This window comes from Mustela putorius, unplaced genomic scaffold (genome assembly GCF_011764305.1).
Source record: "Mustela putorius furo isolate JIRA1106 unplaced genomic scaffold, ASM1176430v1.1 tig00000145_pilon_pilon_pilon, whole genome shotgun sequence".
NCBI classification, from domain to species: Eukaryota; Metazoa; Chordata; class Mammalia; order Carnivora; family Mustelidae; genus Mustela; species Mustela putorius.
The window spans coordinates 18,215,214-18,237,301 of NW_025421294.1; positions in this window are offsets into that span (position 1 = coordinate 18,215,214).

A 22,088-nucleotide genomic window follows, 5' to 3' on the forward strand; every position below is an offset into this window, starting at 1 on the left:
CTGGCAGCCTGTTCAGTGTTCATCATAGTGCCGGGTGCATAATGGGCCCTCAATAAATATTTGCTAAACAAATGATTATTTGCATGTTAGAAGATGAGAAATAATATACGGCCTGATAATTCCATATATAAAACTGAATCTTTGTTAATAAACTTTCTCAAAATTATTCTCAATGGTGACATATCTTCAAAAGTATATTTGATCTTTACACTTAGCCAAAACTGTTTTAATTTTTTTTTTTTCCAGAAAGAGCATATGGTCTTAAAGTATTATGGTGATTTTCTTGCCCCAGAGTTAGACGTGCTTGCAGGCAGGCCTGACTTTCTGTGCTGGGGGACTCAGTGCCTGTGGCACTGAGGTGAAACCTCTGGCCTCCATCCCAGAATGTTTTTAAGAGCATAAAACAGAATTTATAGGATTACAAAGAAACCAATTATATTGAATACAGTTATCAAAATATAAAAATTGTAATATAGTAATATATTTGCTTCCTTATTAACACATTAAATAACAAGATCTAAAATGAGGTCTAATATCTATTTTATTGGCAGTAAAATCATAGGACTTACTAGTGCTTTCATAAGTAAAGGAAACATTAAATTTTATAAACACATTAGTAAAAGTAAAGATTTAATTTTTCATCATACAAGGGTATGTGCCTACAGGATTTTTCCCCCGGACCCCCAAAATCTTCTGTGGACAGTCACCCCCCCCAATTAAAAAACCCTGTATTAAAGCAATCTAAAATGGACTCAGCCATAGCAGGTACATTTCAGCAAGTGTATTATTTCCAAGGGTAACCATGAAAGGAATGAGTCTTCATTTGGTGTGTAAGTACTGATATATATGGTTGCTTTCTGTACTCAGACCCACATGTGGCATTTTCATCCCCACTGCAACTTTGTAGCAAATGATAAGGGATATATGTAATCAGCATTTTCATACATTTACTTGGTATCTATCTATACATGTATGAAGTGGTATTTTGAAAATGTAATCCTTGGCTATTACAAGATCGTAATTTTATGTGTTATTTTAAGTATTAATTTAAAATAATTAATGTATCCACATGAATCAGGAAGTCAAAAGATACACACACAAAAACCCCAGGAAATCTCCCTCAACTTTGTCTACCAGTCACTGGGTCTCAATATTATCAATTTCAGATAAATTCTTTAAGAGATGTTTGATACCTTTAAGCACATATATTTATATATTGTTTTTAGCCCTAACACAAATTGTAGCATATTGTTCCTACTATATTCTATGTTGTGTTTTCACTTAAAAATATATATAGAGGGCACCTGGGTGGCTCAGTGGGTTAAGCCTCTGTCTTCAGGTCAGGTCATGATCTCAGGGTCCCGGGATCAAGCCCTGCTTTGGGCTCTCCTCACAGTGGGGACCCTGCTTCACCCGTCTCTCTGCCCACCTCTCTGCCTACTGTGATCTCTCTCTCTCTCAAATAAATAAAAAAAAAAAATCTAGAAGATAATTTTGTATTGGAACATTTGGAACTTCCTTGTTTCTTTTAGTGGCTACGTGAAGTCTTTTGTAAGCATGTACCATAATAATTAACAGTCCCTTTATTGATGAACATTTTGGTCATTTCTTTTTTTTTTTTTTTTTTTTTTTTTTTTTTTTTTTTTTAAAGATTTTATTTATTTATTTGACAGAGAGAGATCACAAGTAGGCAGAGAGGCAGGCAGAGAGAGAGAGAGGAAGAAGCAGTCTCCCTGCTGAGCAGAGAGCCCGATGCGGGGCTCGATCCCAGGACCCTGAGATCATGACCTGAGCCGAAGGCAGAGGCTTAACCCTCTGAGCCACCCAGGCGCCCCCATTTTGGTCATTTCTAAATGATTTACAATTATGAGAAAGAAAGAGGGGCATTTCGTCATGGACACCTACATAGGTGAAACTTAGAATCACAAAACCAAAATATAAGCAGGCAGTAAAACATTGACACAAATAGAGGCAAATATACTGAGAACTACAATATAATCGGCAATTCACCAGCAGGACTGAGAGGAAAGATCGAGATGTCTCAACTCCTTTATAGCAGTCTAACACAAGTCTGGTGTTTTTTAACAACTAAAGAGGTGATCATTGAGGGGAGAGAGAGACTGTCCCAAGTTTGAGGACCTGCTGTGGAGAAAGCTTGGCAGCATCAGCTAAGCACGTTTGGTTTTGTTTACTGTGGCTTTCATAAACAGGCTCAAGTCAATAATACTCTTTAATTTGTGACACACTTTTATCATCAGTCCATGAAAGGCTCTTTTGTTATTGTACTTAATTATGCTCATTCATCTCCATTTCCCACTTTGATAACACTAAATTGTTCTAGCCAAATGCATTTAGTGTGTGTATTTTTCTTTATATGCAAAATGGATATAATGATTTTCTTTGTGTGTGCACTTTAGATGTATATAAATAGTACTGGGTTATAACTCATTGCATTTCTTCTTTTACCGTCACTGTGTTTCATGGTCCCTCGTGTTGTTCCAGGCACACTCAATCCTTTGCCTCTAACTGTCATTTGTGCTCATCCATCATGTTGTATTCATCTGCTTTCCCAGCTGACAGGCAGCCAGGCTTCCTCCAGCTACTTCCCACCCCTGGATCTGTGGGAGAGTTTTCTTGGTATATACACACCTGGAACAGAATCGCTGGGTCAAAGAATTCCATTACTTAGTTTGACAAAGTAGCACCAGATTACTCTCCCACGTGGCTTGCCAGTCAGCAGCATCAGAACACCAGTCAGCTCTTGAAATTATCCTTTTACCTAATCTTTTCTGGTCAAGTGATCTATCGTTATTATGTCTTCTTGCATTTATTTATTTATAGATGATTTGGGACATCTCGGTGTTTGGAGGCCTTTTTGGTGTACTCTTCTGGAGATTGCCTGTTCATGTCTGTTGTCCATTTTCCGGCTGGGGTTTTTGTCTTTTGATTTATGGTGAGAGTTTCTTATAGAATATCGGTAAAAATCCCTTTTCAGTTTCAGGTGTGACAAACATCCTTTCCAGTTCTGTCATTAGCCTATTAGCTTTGCCCTTCACTGAGCCTAAGTTCTTTCATTTGAACTAATCATATTCATCGATATTTTTACTTTATGGTTATGCTTTTAATCTTTTGGTATTTTGCTTAATAATCTCTGTCTCATCCTAGGTAACAGAGATAGTCTCTTGCATTTTCATCTGTTACATTTATCATTTTATCTTTCACATTTAAATACCTCTGAAGTCTACGTCTATATATGGTGTTAGAAAGGGATCCAGTTTTATTTTTCTCCAGAGCTAGTGAGAGCTTTGGACCAATGCACTTGAAAGAAGCAGGAGATGCAAGCCAGGAGAAATGGAAGAAAGGAGGGAGACTGGACACCTGAGACTGATAGAGTAAGGACAGAGAAGTGAAATTCAAAGGTTCTGTTGGACCGACCCTCAGAGGTAGCCCTCTACCTGTGGTCTGTAAGCAAGTACTGAAAATGCCAGCATTACTTTACCATGCTTCTCTTACAAATAAAGCTGTTTGCAGGAGGAATTCCCCAGCAGTACTGAAGTTCCGGAACATGGCTTTAAAAATATACTCTGTACACAACAGAAGGACTTTCCCAAATGGGAGGGGGATTTGGGTAACCAGGGAAAGAGGAAGCTACCAGAGGGAGAGAAGATAGGGTATACAGAAGTGGATGGGTCCACATTGATTGTGCTAGAGATGGATACAATGTCGGAAAAGTTGAACAAGTACTTCTTGCTCTAAAAATGAAAATTCACCCATTTAGGAAAGGTATTTGCTTCCTGTCCAGTGTCTGAGTCTTGAGTATCCTCCTATTTCCAGTTTATTATCAATTGCATATGGTTAATCCACGTGCTTAGCCTACAAAGAAAAACCTGTGGAAAACAATCTAGCCTTATTATAGGCAGATGGTTGATATTTTCAGGCTTATGATCTGCATATATTATAAGAAACACAATGTGGTTTTTTTTTTTAATTTTCTTCTTTGTAAATGGACCCAGTGGTCAGCCTTTCTTTCTTCCTTGACTTGACCCCTACTGATGATTCCCATCATAGCTGCAGGGAGACTGTGAGACTCCTGAAACCATTGTTCAACAATAATAAGGAAAGAGAAAAACTTAGAGGAAGAAAAGGAGGATAATTTTTTTTTTCTCTTTTTGGATCTATAAAAAGTGGCTTTTAAAGAGCTGCATTTTCTTGTCCAGCAAAAAGTAATGATTACGCTGTGGGAGGAAAAAGCAGAAGGGAAGTAAAAGGTCAAAGGGAGCATTTTTGCTTGTTTGCTTTTCTTTTCCTTTTTTTTTTTTTAAACTCTGAATCCTTTTTTTTCATGCAAGAGAAAATTCATGTCACTGCCTTTCATCTATCTACATGGCCCTCTCTTACTGCCTCTCCCAAAGAAACAATATTTCTGATAAAAGGTATCCCCCAGCTTCTTCACAGAACTCATGGTTGTATGAAATATCCCACCTTTGCAAAACATCAACAAGGTGTATTAAAGCATTATGTTTTGTGACTAGGTTGTATGAAAAGACACGTCTTGTTGAATGTATTACCTCTGCACCACAACATGGAAAGTTTCCAAGGCTCTGGGCTTAGACAGCCTGAGTCCAAATCTTGTCTTGGACCCTTAATAAAGGTGAAGCCTGCCAGGATTTACTTATTCTTTTTGAGCCTGGTTTCTTCATAGACTGAAGATGATGATAGTATCTACTTTATAGTGTTATTAGATTTCATACAACATATTCATTGAAGGACTAAAGTTAAAAATACTGACAATGCCAAGTGTTGATGGGGATGTAGAGCAACTACAACTCTCATACATGGCTGGTGGGGATGTAAATGGTACAGGTGCTCTGGAAAATTGCTTGGTAGTGTCTTATCAGTACAGTTACTGTAGGACTCAACAGTCTTACTTTTGGAACTATTTACTCATGTCAGTTGGATGCTTAGGTTCACATAAAAAGATGCAGATATTGAGAGAAGTTTTATTTATAATCACCAAAAACCTAGAAACAACCCAACAAAATGGGCAAATGAAAAAATAAGCTGTGGCATATCCACACAATAGGACACTATTTCACAGTAGAAAGGAATGAACTACTGGTACATGCGACAATTTGAATGAATCTCAAAGGCATTATGCTGGGTGGGAAAAAAGGTCTCAAAGTCATGTTTTGTATGATTCCCCTTATGTGACATCCTCAAAAAGATAAAGCTGTGGTGACAGAGAGCAGATGTGTGGTTACCATGGATCTGTGTGGAGTTGAGGCTAGGGGAAGTGGGAGACTCTAAGGAGACAGTGGGGAGTTGAGTGGAGTGATAAAACTGTTTTGTTTGTTAATTGTGGTGGTGTTTCATGAATTTAGACCCATATTAAAATTCTTAGAACTGTCTACCAAAAAAAAAAATCAACTTCATGATTTTTAAAAACAAAACTTTAAGCCAGATTATTTATTATGGTCTCTGGCACACACTAGATTTTAGCTATTAGTTGTTTCAAAGACTGTGGCAGAGAAGACATCTCCATGCACTTGATTTAATAAAGTCAGCTAATACAGTTCACATGATGCACCCAGGCCAAAAAGGAGAGTAGAGACAATACTATAAGTCATGTAAATAGTGCAGGTGATTCTGCCTGACCTCTTCCCTCAATTAGGGTATGCTTGCAGTGCATGAGAGATGGGAAGAGTGATCCTCTTTTATTTGGTGCCAGTTCCCACATGTGCCTCTCTCTACACTGAATGTGCTACTAGGGTTTAAGATAGAGTTGTTTCCTAAAATACAGCCCTAACACACAAGCTATTTTATCCATAGTTATCCAAAGAAATAGGAGTGGGCTTGGACAATGACGGAAAATGGGCTGTCCTGGCCTTATTATTGGTATCCAGTTTTGGTATCTTCCTAAGGGACCATCAAGGGAAATTTGCATTATATGTATATTTCAGCATGCACACTGATAAAGATTTGATATCAGCTTGTTGCTCAAAGATCAGAAAAGCAGTTGTTAATCCAGGCTGTCACGTACAGCTATTGGATTAAAGGTTTAGAATTGCTTCTATTCTTTACACAGTGATCCAGTAACATGTACCAGTCATTATAATTGTTCAATATCTGGACAGTAACAATACTTAGATCCAATAACAAATACACGGCCTACTCACATGGCCTCTTTATCTCCCACAACTTCAAGTGCGTGGAGAACACTTAAGTCAAATGTGTTACCTTTCTCCAAACCTGAAAAGGACTCCCTCTGCGGAATAGACTTAGAACACAAGGAAGGGAGTATAGTATGTTCTAGGTTCTAAGAGTCCACAGAGTCTTTATCTTTTAAATTTGGATTTGATCTCTAGAAAAGCAAATGTCCTTTTGAGCCGAATCTTGTGTGTAAGTGAAATAATTCTGTTGGAGACACCATTTTCAGTATCTTAAAAAGGAGAAGATGTGGGTAGGAAGCAATGAGCTAGTTTGAGGGGGGGCTCCCCAGCTTTGACCAACTTGCTAATGGCCAAACAGGTGAGAAGGTACAAATTGAGGCCCTCTGGCAAGGACAAACTGACACTGAGTGCCTCTTTCCCAACCACTGTGCTAACCTGCCTTCCTGGAGAAGCCTGAGAAAAATCAGAATGATGATATGACGGCCTAAGAAAAGAAATGAGAACAAACAGAATTACAGGACATGACTGAGGATTCAAATGGTAAGTTAGGGAGAAGAGGCACGAAGAAACTAAAGACACCTTGTTTTGACCTCTCAAACATTTGAAATGTTGCCTAGAGTGAATGCATCATTTATAATTTTGCCAAAATGTTGACTGTATTAATTCATATAACAGTTACTTTTTGTCCCCTATGATGTGCTAAACTTTGAATTAGCTAGGCACATGGAGTTGAATCTAATAAGGTCTCTGATTTCGAGGAATTTTGTCTATTACATGGTCTATAATTTATTTTAAATAAATACTTAAATTAATAATTAAATGCTTTATCACTCCAGTCCCATCTCACGAGTGCTGCCGTAAGGGCTTTAGCTCTCTTCATTCTGATCAGCAATAGCTTCTGCTTATTAGCATTACGGATGATGGAAAGGCATTTTCATTAATGAACTTAGGGTGTTCAGATGTAGATTAGCTAAAAATAGTCTCCAGACATACTGTCTACCAAAAAACTTCTGAACATCCTTGCAGTATGTTCAGTATGGGGTATTACAGTCTTCTGATGTCAGTGGTCTTTGCATTTTGATTGAATGCTGGATGTTGTGTATGGAAATTTATGGAGGTCTGGATAATGTTGCCTTTCACCAGAGGGTCAAACCTCTGATACACGGAGAGGGTGGGGCTGAGGCAGGCGCCTCACCCAAGCCTGCTGCCTGGTCTGGGTCTCTCTTAAGTTTGTTCCTGTTCCCCGGATGAGACCTGATGTGTTGACTAGGACTCCACCCCCCACAGCCCAAGTTGATCCTTGGCCTGTCAGCGCTAACAAACTATAATAAATTCCACCCTGCTTTTCAGAAATTTTTGATTTTTAGTCTCCTGTTCCATGAAGCTTTAAAATTCTGAACATTTCTTGAGGGGAAATAAGCTGTGTGTTTGAGCCCCCCCCCCCCAGGTCTGAAATTTTGTCATTCCAGCCTCATGAATGCCAATGCTTCTGGTTTTCTGCCTCCCAGCAGTGACTCCCTGCTGGGCCTAGCAGGAGTCTCAGCTCAGACCATCCCCCAGAACCGGCAGGTGTTACTAAGGTGAAGGCTGCTGCGGGCAGGCCAGCTCAGGGCTGCCCCCTGGGGCTCTGTGAACCAGAGCTCCTCCCTGAGTAGGTCAAAGTCTCCTCAGAACTACAAACTTAAGGAAAATTCTGTTCTGCTTTTAGAGACTTAAAAAAACTATCTTCTAAACCTTATATTCTGCCCAGCTTCACCATCTTGAAGAGGAAACTAGCTGTGTGTTCAGGCCAGTTACATCACCAGTGGGTCGCCTCCAGGCGGTGCAGCTTCCAGAGTCTCTGCCACTTTCTCCATCCCAGCAGGCGCCCTTGGCAAGAACCCACTTAAGCTTCTCAGCCTCTTGTCCACACCTGGAACTGACAGTTGTCCCTGGGAAGAGGCTGCTGTAGTCTTGGCCTCACTGCTTTTGCAGACCTCTGATGGCTTAAAACAGATTTTTAAAATATTTTATTTAGTTTTTTTAGTTGTGCTCAGGTGGGATTGCTAAACTGTCATAAACTGTTCCATTCTAAGTGGACATCTCTATGTGCACCTTTTGAGATGGGAGCCAAAGCTGGGTCGCCTAGGTCACTGAGTGGGAGGACCGTGTTTGCCCGTTGTCAGCTGTAGGGTTAACTGCATCTTACTCTAGAATTTTAACAGCTTATGTCTAGTGAGACTTCTTACAAAGTGTGCCATAAAAGGACTGGATTGGCATTCAAGATTATCGAGTGGGTTCTAGACTGTTTGGTACCTGCTTTCTTATCAATTCTGTAGGTACAGAAGGTTTTGGGTTAATCCTTACTTTCATTTGAACCTGGTAGCAAAGTTGTAGGGGAGGAAATCTTTAACTACGAACTACCTATAAATTTTTTAAGGCTATACTTTCTAAGAAGAATCTGGTAACTGTGAATGACCAAATTGTTTGGGTCCATTCTCAACATGGCTCATCTATAGACCAGTTTGTATCTTTTCAACTTATATCACTTCTTGAATAGTAAATGCTATAAATCAAGACAGCATTATACACAGCACGATTCCCTGTTTATTTTTTTTCTCCTAAAAATTACTGTCTCTCCTAAATTTTCTTAAAAATTCAATGTACCTCGTTATAGAGGTTGACAAATTTCACCATTGGACCCCTTTGATTATTTTTAAAAAACATCATTATAGGTCTTCCCAGTCTTGCTTTCCTTATTAAGTGCTTATTTTCTCATCTATGGATTTACCAAAATCCCTAATTCTAGATTATTTTATCTTGTCCTTTCCAGAGACTTTTCTTTTCCAGCTCTGTATTTCTTTCTTCATTCATTCAACACAGATTTACTAAATATTGCTTTGTTACATCGACAGGTGCATATTATCTATAGCCACATCATGTTTTTAGAGCAGAGAACAATGATATTTGATTCCACATAACTGAAGGTAATTGGTATTTGATTGTACAATTACCCTCTTCTCTAATGTATACCTTATCACTTCATTGCCAAGTCTTAGCATACTGTCTTGCACATAGTAGGCATTTAATAAATGTGTTACATTAATAGTCAATGAATAATGTCTTAAATTTATCCAGCAAGTAAATAAAAGAGCACATACACTCTGTAATATCTTCCATGCTCTACTCCTGAATTTTGGCTAAATAAAAACCATGTTACCATCTCTGGTCAGAGCCAGCAAAAAGGCATCAGAAAAATTTTTTCTAAAAAAAAAAAAAAAAATCAGCCTTTGCATATGAAAGAACAGAATAGTAGGGATCAAAAGAGAGGCTTTCAAGCCACTCTTAAAAAGATAAATACAACGGTAGAGGTGAAGGTTTATTCAGTTCTATCATTCAAGCCAGGAGTGATGAAGGCATGGAAGGGAAAGAATACAGGCATGTTGAAAAGTCCATTTAGATGAAACAAGACAGCAAGTTGAATTGACTTTCTGGATAGAGACTACCAGGAAATTTACACTGAGGAGCCCCGGAGGTAAACAGAAGGAAGCTCATTTTACTACCTTCTCTTTCAGATCCTAAGGCATTACCTGAGTCCCCATTGTACATTCAGTGTTCTAAAAGCTGTGCTGTCAGGAGGAGCTGAGAAAGAGTGTTTATTTGTGCACTTTGATGTTCATGAAGTTCTTGTAGAGGTAGTCCATATACTGAAGAAATGATCTCTTTTGCCTGTGGGTTTTTTTTCATTTTCGAATTTTGTTTCCTTTTAAACTGAAAGAAAAGGAAGAAAAAAAAATAATTTCTAGAAACCGCTTCTCTGATCAAAGCACTTGTTTCTTAGGTCATCTTCATTCACCTTCCCTGGGGAGAACATAAATACAATGATCAAGGATGGCTGGAGGGAGGTTTGACATGATGGTGGCCTGTGCAGTTTAAGTGATGCAGGACAGTTTGGTGACATCGGTAGATCGAAGGATGGTTCCAAGTTCCTTTGTAGGTAAATGCGGAAGATGAAAGCCAGTGGTAAGCACAGAGCAGACATTTGGTAAATACAGTCAAATGAGTGAATCAATGGATGAAAACAAGTAAGTTGAACAGTATGTATATAAGGAAAAACTCCTGAAAGTGTCCACACTCTGCTAGGTCACAGATTTATTCCATCTCTAGTAGTTTATTGCATAAACAAATGAAATCATAAAATGGATCCAAACTTGCTTTGAACACTTAAAAAATTGTTCACAGATAAAGGTGTCTCAGAGTCCAAGAAAAGAAAACAGAACCTTTATATCTTATTTATATGGATCCTGATTAAAAAAACAAGAAAAGCCAACAAAAAACAACAAGAAAACGAAATACTGTTCCATCCAGTTGGAACATAAAGGGAAAACTAAGTGGATGTTAGGCTGAAGTTTGGATTCCTGCTCTATCTCTGCTAATTGACTAACAGGAAGGTTTTTCTTACTACTTTGATCCTATTTTCCCATCTATGAAATGAGATAATCATACTTGGAAGCATGCACATTACATTGGTATATATACTAAGTAAGTTCATGTAGGTAAAGACTTTGTGGTCTTTTCATTTGATAGGGATTTTCTGTTTGCTTTCTTTCCTCTTGAGGTATGCTTACTAATGACCTGTTACCACAAAGTAATTTTCTTATGCTATTTTCCAGGAGAAATGGGAATTTATTAAGTAGATCACAAATGCACGAAGTAAGAAGATAGTCGTACGCGGTGCCTGGGTGGCTCAGTGGGTTAAGCCTCTGCCTTCAGCTCAGGTCATGACCCCAGGGTTCTGGGATGGAGCCCCCCTCTCTCTCTGCCTGCCTCTCTGCCTACTTGTGATCTCTCTCTGTCAAATGAATAAATAAAATCTTAAAAAAAAAAGATAGTAGTACATTGATTAATACCAAGAAAAGGCTTCCTCTTATCTGATCACTGTTATTGTTTTCTTTGGCCATTCCATCTTTACATCCCTTCACATTCACGGCATGCAGATAGGATCGTCTCCTGGAGCACAGATAGAAGGGGCTTAGGGTCTGATCTTTTGGAATTAGGCTACTTCTTTTCCCTGGCTGCTTTGCCAGCAGCCTAGAGACTTACTTCTAGCTGACTGTATATGATCTCTTATACGTGTGCTTTTATCATTCTATTCAAGAACATGGCATTTCACATAGTGAATCATTACAGTCCATAGGTAGATTCAGACAGCCATGCCTATTGCCTTTTCACTCCTTTGGATAGAGAGCCTTGGATGGCTTTAAAATGAGGCTAAGAGGTCACAAAGCCCTACAGAACAGTCATGGTGCCCCTTCAGACCAGTAGCTCCCCAATGTCCATCTCTGTAATGTAACAGCCATGATTTTGCCACATCAGCATCCCAAGTCCTATGATCCTCATATGTCTTCCTCACAGTTGCTTAATATTTACTCATTATCCTTTTAAGTCATGTCCCCTTCTTACTAAGTTATTTAAAAGAAAACTTTGTGTTGGCATTTTAATCATAAAAAATCACCCTAAAGAGACTTTGAAAATGTTAAACTCTAGCTAGTCAGTTGTCTGACAAAGGTTTCGAGATTATGACCTGATTCTTTCAGTTAAAACTGGACATCACAGAGTGTAAAAGGTGTGTTAACGATTCAGTAACTCCAAACTGAGGACATCCTGCTTGATGAAATCAGTACCAAGAAAGAATTGAAAAAAGGAACCACTTCCTCACCATTGTGGGTCAAGGAGATTGAAGGCTTTATCTGAAGTCTCTCGGTAACCAGAAAATGTTATGTTCCAAGCAAGGGCTCTAGCAGAATCCCATTCTTTGGTTATAGGGAATTACCCACCCACTGGGGTCCAAGGAAAGTACACTGGTGGCATGGCCAATATGTGGAGAGGAAACACACCTTTTTGGCAAACGCACTGGCATACAGTAGACATTTAACAAAGGCTGATTCCTTGGAAGCCCTTCCCACCTTTCCTCTTACCCTTGTAAGTCCGGTTTCACGTGTCACCCTAGGGAAAACAGTGACAAGTTCTTACTGGGGGCTCAGTATGGGCCGAGCAGTTATGTCCTCCCACCTTCACAGCACTTCTTTTTTTTTTTTTGCCTTTTTTTCCCCCTTTTTTTTTAATTTTTAATTTTTTCAGCGTAACAGTATTCATTATTTTTGCACCACACCCAGTGCTCCATGCAATCTGCTTCACAGCACTTCTATAATTTTATTTTTTAGTTGAGAAAACTAGTATAATATGAATAAAATATGTATAATTGAAGAAATTTTTCTAACTGAGACTCATGGAGGTAAAGCAACTTCCCCCAAATCAGCCAAGACAGGGATACCTTATGGTTTGGGGTTTTGCCACCCCAGATCTAATTAACAATAAGGACATTAGTCAGCTAATTAAGTCAAACAAGACAAAACAAACCACAATTACCCCAGTTATCGGAGTTTGGGCTTTCCATTATTAAAGTCTGGCTCAGAAATTGTTCTCTTCTTTTTTTCTAGGAACAGTTTTGTTTTGATTTCGGCTTGGGTGATGGTTCTCTCAGCTGGGACTCCCACAGTGTAGTTCACAGAAGCATTTCAGAGCTACAGATAGAGGAAGTAAGGGAGAAGAGTGGGAGGGAGGAGGGTGTGTCTTTGCAAATACACCCGCTTGAGATACACCTGAGAACCGAGGTCCAAGCCTGAGGATTGCAAATGAGCCTCACTGCTCTCTGTCACTTTTGCTGCTTCACAGAACTCTGTGAGTCTTTTTGGGCTCCAGCCCAAAAAATGCAGTATTGGCCCTAGTCTCCTAACAAGACTGTGTGACATGGGACGTGTTCCCAAAAGGGCTTATGCTTATAAACATTTGGCTTCATGTAGGGTTTTGCTCGTTTCTGGAGACCTTACTGGGTGCTCTGCCCCCACGGGAGGCAGGGGCTCTGCCGGACTCTTCAGGACTGTGATCACATGTGGCTTCAGGGGTATAACTCAGTAAGAAACTCTTAATCCTTTGGAAATTCTCCATGCCCTATATTTGCAAGCAGGCAAGACCAGAAACACCATTCCCAGCTTCCATGTTCTATGGATAATATTCTTTCAGTCCCCAAACAATCCAGTCACTCTGAGTAGATTTAAGATACCCTTGCTCAATGACTCAAATTCAGACACCACCTCCCAGAAATGAAACAGAAAATATATTTGCAAAAAATCAAAATATGTTTACTTCAAGGGTCTGATCTGACAGTATTGGGGGTAATAATTGGGTGGATGAATGCCTCACCTGTCCACTTCATTTTGTAGATGTGTGTGAGCACAAGTAATACAGTTACATATATAAACTGGGGAGGGTGGGGAGGTCTTTCTCCTATTTCTGATTTTTTTAAAAAATCCAATCCCTGGTAAAATCTGTAATACTTGCAAACAAAAATATTTGGCCCTTAGCACTTTTTTGTTTAGTTTAAAAATCTTAGAGGTAGCTTAATAAGTCTGTGTGGTTCTCATATGTTTATGGGCATGTTATCACAATAGGACTTGTAACTCCTAGTTGTAAAATGCTTTTGAAATCACCCTTCGAACCTGCCCTCAGAGCTCGGAGGTTTTATGGCATTTGCTTTTAATTTGCAGATGAAACACTGACCCAACGAAAGTCCTAGGCTTGTTGAATTCGGTTTTTCTCAGCTCCTGAGTCCAATACCAAGTAATATCCACCTGTTTACCAGGGGTTTAGTTCTGCTGCCTGCAGTTTGGTTGTATGTGTCCTGAGCCCTGAAACCCCCCAGGAATCTATGATTGCAATAAATCCCACCATCCAAACTTTTCCACCACAAGGTCTTATAACAAAGGAGTGAAAAGCATATTCCTCAGGGATGTGAGAACATAGGCCAAAGCCAGTCAGAGTGAATGTAAATTTAAAAAACTATATTTTGTCATATAAATCTACATGAACCTTCTATGTCTAATTGGAGTCTATTACTAGGCTACCTATATGTACTTGACTCTGACCACATGGCTCTGTCTCCGGGGGACCACTCTAGGGCGGGCTGTCCCCCAGAGGACACGCAGTGGTATCCCAGCCAGTCTCCTCACACCACCCTGCTCTCCCACATTTCAGTGTCCACAGCAGCCAAAGTACTCTTTGAAAACCAACATTTAATTGTGTCACTTCCTTGGCTTAAAAAAAATACAGTGATTTCTCATAACTCCTAGCAGTGGGGCCAGACCCTCAGCATGGGCCCTCTCCACCTCTCTGGTTTCATCCCCTCTGCTTTCCATGCCTCCACTTCCAAGCACTCTGCAGCCCCTCCTCCTGCTCTGGAAGGGTTACCCTCTGCTTCACAGATAGGCAACACTTGGGGTAGTGCTGAGAAGACTGGGAAGTAGTAGGTAGGGCTATATTGAGAATTCCATGAGTTACTACGTGAAACATGCTCGGGACAAAGTAAACACTCAGGAAGTAATAGCTGTTACTGCTTATCCTTTGACTCTTGGCCCACAGCACTTCCACAGAGAGGTCTTCCCAGTTGTCCCAAAGTCAAAAACACCCGCCAGGTATAATCACAACTCCTTGCATGTATTTATTGGCACAGTTTGAAATTATAGATATGTGTGATTATTGGATTAATTTTCCCCGCCTCTTCTTCTAGACTGTAAGCTTGATGAAGGCAAGAACCATGTCTGTTTTGTTCATCATGTATTCCAAGCACCTAACACAGTGCCTAGAGGGTATGGGGCAGTCAGTGTATATTTATCAGGGGATACTGAAGGAATGAAAGGGTGGATAGATGGATGGATGGATGGGTGGGTGGATAAATATATCTGGTAAATTGTTAAACTGGTTAAGATAAAGCAATGAAAAGATTTTCAGAGATCTAAGCACAATCCAGGTACTGTGGATATCGAAATGAATGTTGGATGATAACAAATTACCAATCATCTAGAAGAAGGAGAATAGTTGAGATTTGCATAGCAAATATTTGCTTGCAGCAGAAGGGAGCCCTCCAGTGAACCTCAGAGGGTAAGTAGGGCTGCAGAAAGAGGATGGTTCTAGCAAGTCCTCACACCCTGAAACTGAAGAGCACAGACCTGGTTTGTATACCAGCCCCACTGTTCCCTAGCCGCCAATGGGGAATACACTACTTCCTGTACTCAGCTTCACTTTTCTTTCTATAAGATGGGGTGATAAGAATGCTTCCTCACAGTGGTATCAAGAAGCTTAAGTACATTTTAAATGTAAAATGTCCTGCTCAGAGCCTGGGGAATGGTAATAATAAACTGCCACTCTGGATCTAATCTGAAGAGACCTGAGCAAGTAACACAGTTTATGCTGCTGTGTTGTAGAGGGGATTAGAAGTGAATCACAGCCCTGTGGAAAATCTTCCATCCTGTAGGTTGGAATGAACTCGGTCCTATCTTACTGAGTCACACGGCTCCATCTACTTGGGTGTCTGAGTTCCTGTTCCCTTCTTTACCTCCTGTTATGAACCCCAGGTCCTGGAGGTCTCAGCTCGTATTTTCACTAATGACAAAACTAACATCCTGATTACTTGAATCACTGGAATTACTATAAGTTGAATTTTTTTTTCAAATGTGAATCATTCTGTAGAGACCACTAATTTTCTCTTAATAAAATAAAATCCTAAAGTGATCTAGTTGTTCTTTCTCTTCCCTTAGACTCTGCCAAAAAGGATGGGGAACATGTACTTTTGAAATCACCTCATGTCTCCTTGATTTCCTCACTCGCCAGCAGAAAATTCAATAATGAGCCCAGCACAGCGTACAGGGAGGAGAGAAAGTTTCCCATACCAAGTCCTCGGGGAAGAGACTTGAGGCTGATGGCAGAGTGCAAATTTAATAGCTGCCTGACATTCTAAAGTAAAGAGAGTCTGACCCGGTAGAACAGTTGTGTACTTAAGAAATAGGTGATTGGGTTATCCCTACTGAAAAAGGAGAGTGAGCTGGGTTATCACTCTTGGTGTGCAACATATGGGAGACTGCAAAGACCTCCCAGATGACAGGAAGGGTCTGTTTCTCCATGAAGGCAAAAAATAATTTGCTGCTTGGTGATGATAGAGGTGGGGTGATTATGGCTGGTGGATAGAATTTGCTTGAAGTGTGATGGCTGTGAGTAGTGAGACATCTCTAATATAGACAGTCTTAAATGTCCCTAGAAATTATCTTAAATCCTATGGAAATAGCCATACTTGTGAGCATATAATTTTCTCCATTAAATTCAGATAATTTCAGATCTTCAAGCAATTCTTTGGGTAAAAGACGTTATTCATGATACTACGTTTCTCTGTCTGGCTCAGAACAGATAATCTTAATAATTGTGTAGCCGAACTCATTTATCTCATTTAATTTTGCAGTAACCCTGCCAGGAGCTCTTCTTAAAACTTCCCTTTTACTGATGAGTATCACCTAGTTGGGAAGTGACAGACACAGCAATCAAGCCTGGGACTTAGATGTCCCAGATTTTTCTTGTTCACAGTATTGTCCTCCCAGCATTTACAGCATTTCAAGGAGCACAAAGGTTTTTCAAGTCCAGAAGTTTCTACCATTTCCCAAAGCTCCATCTACAAAATTTAAAAGGTCTATCTATGTGTTTAATTAATACCTGGTATTTCCCAAGTGAATTTTGGTTTAAAAGGGTTGTGTGTTCATTATACTATTTAATCCTCAACACTTGTGAGGTAAATATAACTTCCGTTATTCTACAGACAGAAAACAGAGTCTGGGAGGGGGTCAGCATACCTGTGTGGGTCCCGGGGCCAATAAGTGATAATGGGCTCCAGATTCAAAGCCGGATTCTCTGTCTCCATAACCTTCCTTGCCTTGGCCTTACCATCCCTACCCAGCTTCATTGTTTTCTCTGCCTTTCCTGTCCTGCCACACGGCCCTTGTGTTCCTTTGCACGTCCTGATGCAAGTAAGCAGATGCTTGATGCCACAGGCCTGCGATTCTGGACAGTCTGATGTAATCATCCTTCTGACCGTATTCTCAAGGAATAAATCACAGGAGAGAGAAGCCACTGGCTTTTCTTGTTTTGTTTTAAACAGTAATAGGTGTTCGAGTTGCTATCAGTGTTTGAGGCTTCTAATCAGCCCAAATTGTCTACTCTGTAATATAGGCTGACCTTCTACGCTGATAAACCTGCATCATTACTGACTTCTGCAGAAGTTGGTGTTTGCATATTATTTGGGGGATAGAGTTCTGACAACAGCAAGAACAGCAAGCATGATAAATCATTATAAGCAGGCTGACTGTGAGGACGACGCTTTCATTTGTACCAGCCAGTGGCAAGCACATGAGTTTATATCAAGGCCAGAAGTAAATTTAGGTTTTCTCTACACGCTCAGTCTCTAGATCAAGCCAGAACAGCAATTTTTGTTTCCATCAATTAGCAGAGCTGGTCTCCAAGGGGTCACAGATGGTTTATTTGCTGTGTTTGTGGCAGCAACAGTACCAACAGAAGCTGGTGTACATCACTCATTTAAATGAGAATGTATAGTCCTGGTTTTGTTTGGTAAGACCTATCACCAAACTAAAAGTTAAAAAGCAAGCGACTGTCTTTGCATGTCATGGCAAACCAAACAGCTTTCTCATTTTTAAAGAATTATTTAGCCTGTAAATTGACTGACCATTACATAGCATGGTGTCTGATATCAGTTCTCTTCAGGAATCTTTATTGAACATCTCTTGTATGAAAAGTGCTACTTATCTGGAGTACATGTCATAAAAAAGACAGGATATATCAGCTAGTGCCTGCAAATCCCCTTCTTTTATCCTGGAAACCCCCATGAAATCTGGCTGCCTTGAAAATCAGGACTTCTGTGATCCTCAGCATCACCTATAAGCTCTAAAAGATTTAAGGCAGTAGACATTCTGAGCCAACTCTCCTGAGCCAGATCTTGATGAGTATGTTACAATACCCAGCTTTACCTAGATCTTATAGATAACTGTGGGCATTCTTCTCCGAAACTCCCATGATATCTTATTGGTTTACTCATACCTTTTTACTACCCTTATTATTATTTACTAAATATATTTCTTAAAATTGACCTTACCTTTTAATACTTCAACTAATTTACTTAAAAAGGAAAATTACATTACCTATTCCAAACAGAAAATCAATATCAACAACCATAACTAGAAAAGAAGGTAGCCATAGAAATAAATATAATGAAGCAAAATAGTATCATTAATATTCTAGCTGCAGGGCGCCTGGGTGGCTCAGTGGGTTGGGCCGCTGCCTTCGGCTCAGGTCATGATCTCGGGGTCCTGGGATTGAGTTCCGCATTGGGCTCTCTGCTCAGCAGGGAGCCTGCTTCCCTCTCTCTCTGCCTGCCTCTCCGTCTACTTGTGATTTCTCTCTGTCAAATAAATAAATAAAATCTTAAAAAAAAAATATTCTAGCTGCATACTTCTGCTCCCAGCCAAGATGTGACAGGGACCATGGCCACCCTCCTGCTTCAAACAACCAAAATGGACACTGAACACCAGACAACAAAGGACAGTGATCTGTGAGAAAGGGAAACAAGTGAAGTGAGCCCGACATTGGCTCCAGCTTACTGTTTAGAGTATTCAAGCAGCAGTATAGGAAAAGGAACACAGGCAAAACCTGGAATCTCCCGGAATGGAAGACATGTTACTGAGAGTCCTGGGAGAACAGGCTAAGAATTCAGGAGACACAGATCAGAGAGGAGAGAGCTACACTTAAATTACCCAGAGATAATGTGGAAGTTCCCCCCTTAAGCCCTCAGCAGAGCACTGCCCAACATATGAATAGGAGGAACCTAGGAGGATGGGCAAATAATCCCCCTAATAATTAGAGGAAATAGTACTTGGGGCTCACAAAGGGCCAAGTATCATGCCTGCTCCTATTAGCCAGGTTGGAAAACCTCGTGATTCACAAGCTGTTACATAGACGACCCAGAAGATCTTACCTTGGAAGTGGTGAATAATTATCCCTAGAGTGGCCACTGCTCTGGTATCATTTAACAAATCTTCACAGCAAAACCCAAAGGAATCAAACTGTTTCCACACAGCTTAATTGTGACTCAGAACAAAACTCAATTATATTTATAGGCACCCAACAAGGTAGAATTCACAATGTTTTGCAATGAATCTGAAAAACTTACTAAACACACACTATGATGAGGAGAAAAAGTAATCAATTAAAACCAACCTGGAACTGATATGGATGTTAGAATTAGCAGAGAAGGACATTAAGACAGTTACTATAATTATATTCCGTATTTTTAAAAAGTTAACTAGAGACAAAGAAGATACTAAAAATATCATATCACAATTTTTTAAAAAGATTAAAATTGAGCTTTTAGAAATAAAAATCACAGTGTAAGAAGAAGAATATACCAATGGGATTAATGACACATTAGACATTGAAAAAGAAAAGATCCATGGATTTAAAAACCTAACAATACTAACAAAACAAAATGGAGGAAAATAGAGCTGGGTTTTGGGGGGTTTGTTTTCTTTTGTTTAGTTTTTTAAGAAAAGAGCATCTGTTAGCTGTGGGACAAGTTTAAGCAACCTAATATATTTGTTTGGAGTCCATAAAGGAGATAAGAGACAAAAAAGGGTAGAAAAAAATAGGGGCACTGGGTGGCTCAGTGGGTTAAGCCTCTGCCTTCGGCTCAGGTCATGATCTCAGGGTCCTGGATAGAGCCCTGCATCTAGCTCTATCAGGGAGCCTGCTTCACCCTCTCTCTCTGCCTGCTGCTCTGCCTATTTGTGATCTCTCTCTCTCTCTCTCTCTCTGTCAAATAAATAAATAAAATCTTTGAGAAAAATAAGGAATAGCCCCAAACTTTCCAAACTTGGTAAGAACTATAAACTCATAGATCTAAGAAACTCAATGAAAACTATACTAGGGAACAATATAATGAAATTGTTATAAATGAGTGATAAAAAAGAAAATCTTAAAAACAGCCAGAAGAAAAAAAGTTATGGTACACAGAGAGGAAAAAAAAACAAGAATATCAGCGTGTTTCTTATTAAATACCATGCAAGCAAGAAGACAGCTGAGCACCATCTTTAAAGAACCGAAAGTACTGTTAACCTAAAAACTTTACCAAAGAAAAATAACTTGCAAAAATAAAGGTATAGTGAATCTCAATTGGTAGTTTATAGCCATTCTTACAATAAAGATCAAAGCCTTTAACATAAAATAATTAAAAAGACATGTTTAGGCCTAGAGAAATTGAAAGGATTCATCACAGTAGACTTGCCCTGCAAGAAATATTACAAGTCCTCCAGGAAGAAGAAAAATACTAGGTGGGAATGTGGATTTACGCAAAGGGATGAAGAACATTGGATTTGCTCTGATCAATTTAAACAAATTGAGAAAGTTGCTAGTCCTGGGTTGGACAGCTTAATGTTGTTAAGAAGTCAGTTCTTCACGGGGTGCCTGGGTGGCTCAGTGGGTTAAAGCCTCTGCCTTTGGCTCAGGTCATGATCTTAGGGTCCTGGGATCGAGCCCTGCATCAGGTTCTCTGCTCAGCAGGGAGCCTGCTTCCTGCTTCCTCCTCTCTCTCTCTCTCTGCCTGCCTCTCTGCCTACTTATGATCTCTGCCTGTCAAGTAAATAAATAAAATCTTAAAAAAAAAAAAAAAGAAGCCAGTTCTCAAATTGATCTATAGATTCATTGCAGTCCAAACAAAATCCCAGCAGGTCTTTTGATTAAAATTGACAGGCTGATTCTAAAATTTATATGGAAATGCAAAGGACATCTAGATCCAGCTATGGCAAAACAGACAGTGTGGTAGTGTCATAAAGATAAACATACAGATCATGGAAGTAGAGGAGAATTCAGTAATAGACCCATGGGTTGATAGACAATGGATTCTTGACATAGGTCAAAAGTAGGTATGAAGGTCATTTAGTGGAGAATGTATAATGTTTTCAATAATGGTATGGGTCAATTGAGTATCTTATAAAAAAAAAAAAAGAACTTCAATTCATACTTTATACCATAAGCAAAATCAGTTCAAAATGGATCATAGACTTAAATATAAAATCTAAAGCTATGAAACGTCTAGGAGAAAAAAATCGAAGAAAATCTTTTTGACCTGGGCTTAGGCAAAGATTTATTAAGTAAGACATCTTATATAAAAGAAAAATAATGACAAATGGGACAAATTTAATTTGTCAAAATTTAAAACTTTTGATCTTACAAAACACTCTTAAGAGAATGAGAAGACAAGCCACAGACTGAGAAAAATATTTTCAAATTGTATACCTAATATAGTACTTATTTCCAAGATTAATAAAGAACTCTGAAACTCAATCATAAGGAGGCAACACATTTTTTAAACTAGCAAACATTTTGAAAAGACACCTAACCAAAGAAAATAAACAGATGGCAAACAAAGCCTAACAAAATATGTTCAACATCATTAATCATTGGGGAAATACAATTTAAAACCATAGTGTGACATGACTACATACCTATCATAATGGCTGAAATTGAAAAGACTTGAACACAAGTGTTCATAGTAGCTTTATTTGTAATAGCCCCAAACTGGAAAAAAAAGTCCATCAGCAGGTGAATGGGTAAACATTTTGTGGTATGTTCATTTAATAACACTGAATCACAGAAATCTGTTAAAAATAATCTGTTGCTTGATGGAGGCTTGCTCTTCCTTCAGTGAAAGGCGCATTAGCTCTGGTTAGAAAGCCATTAAAGGCACACCAGCATAGAGGCTTTTACCTTGAAGCCCAAAGAGAGACTGAAAGACTATTTAAAAGAGAATAATGTTTGCCTTCTGTAATTCAGTGTTATTAAATGCTCTGTCCATGAACCACTTTCAACAACCTCATGTATCAGCAGGTGGGACATGTATTCACCACATACTTTGGGAAACAATGAACCAAGAAAAACCTTGTAAGAGTGTAGCATGTATTGTGAGGCAACTTCATGTAATAAATATTCAGTTGA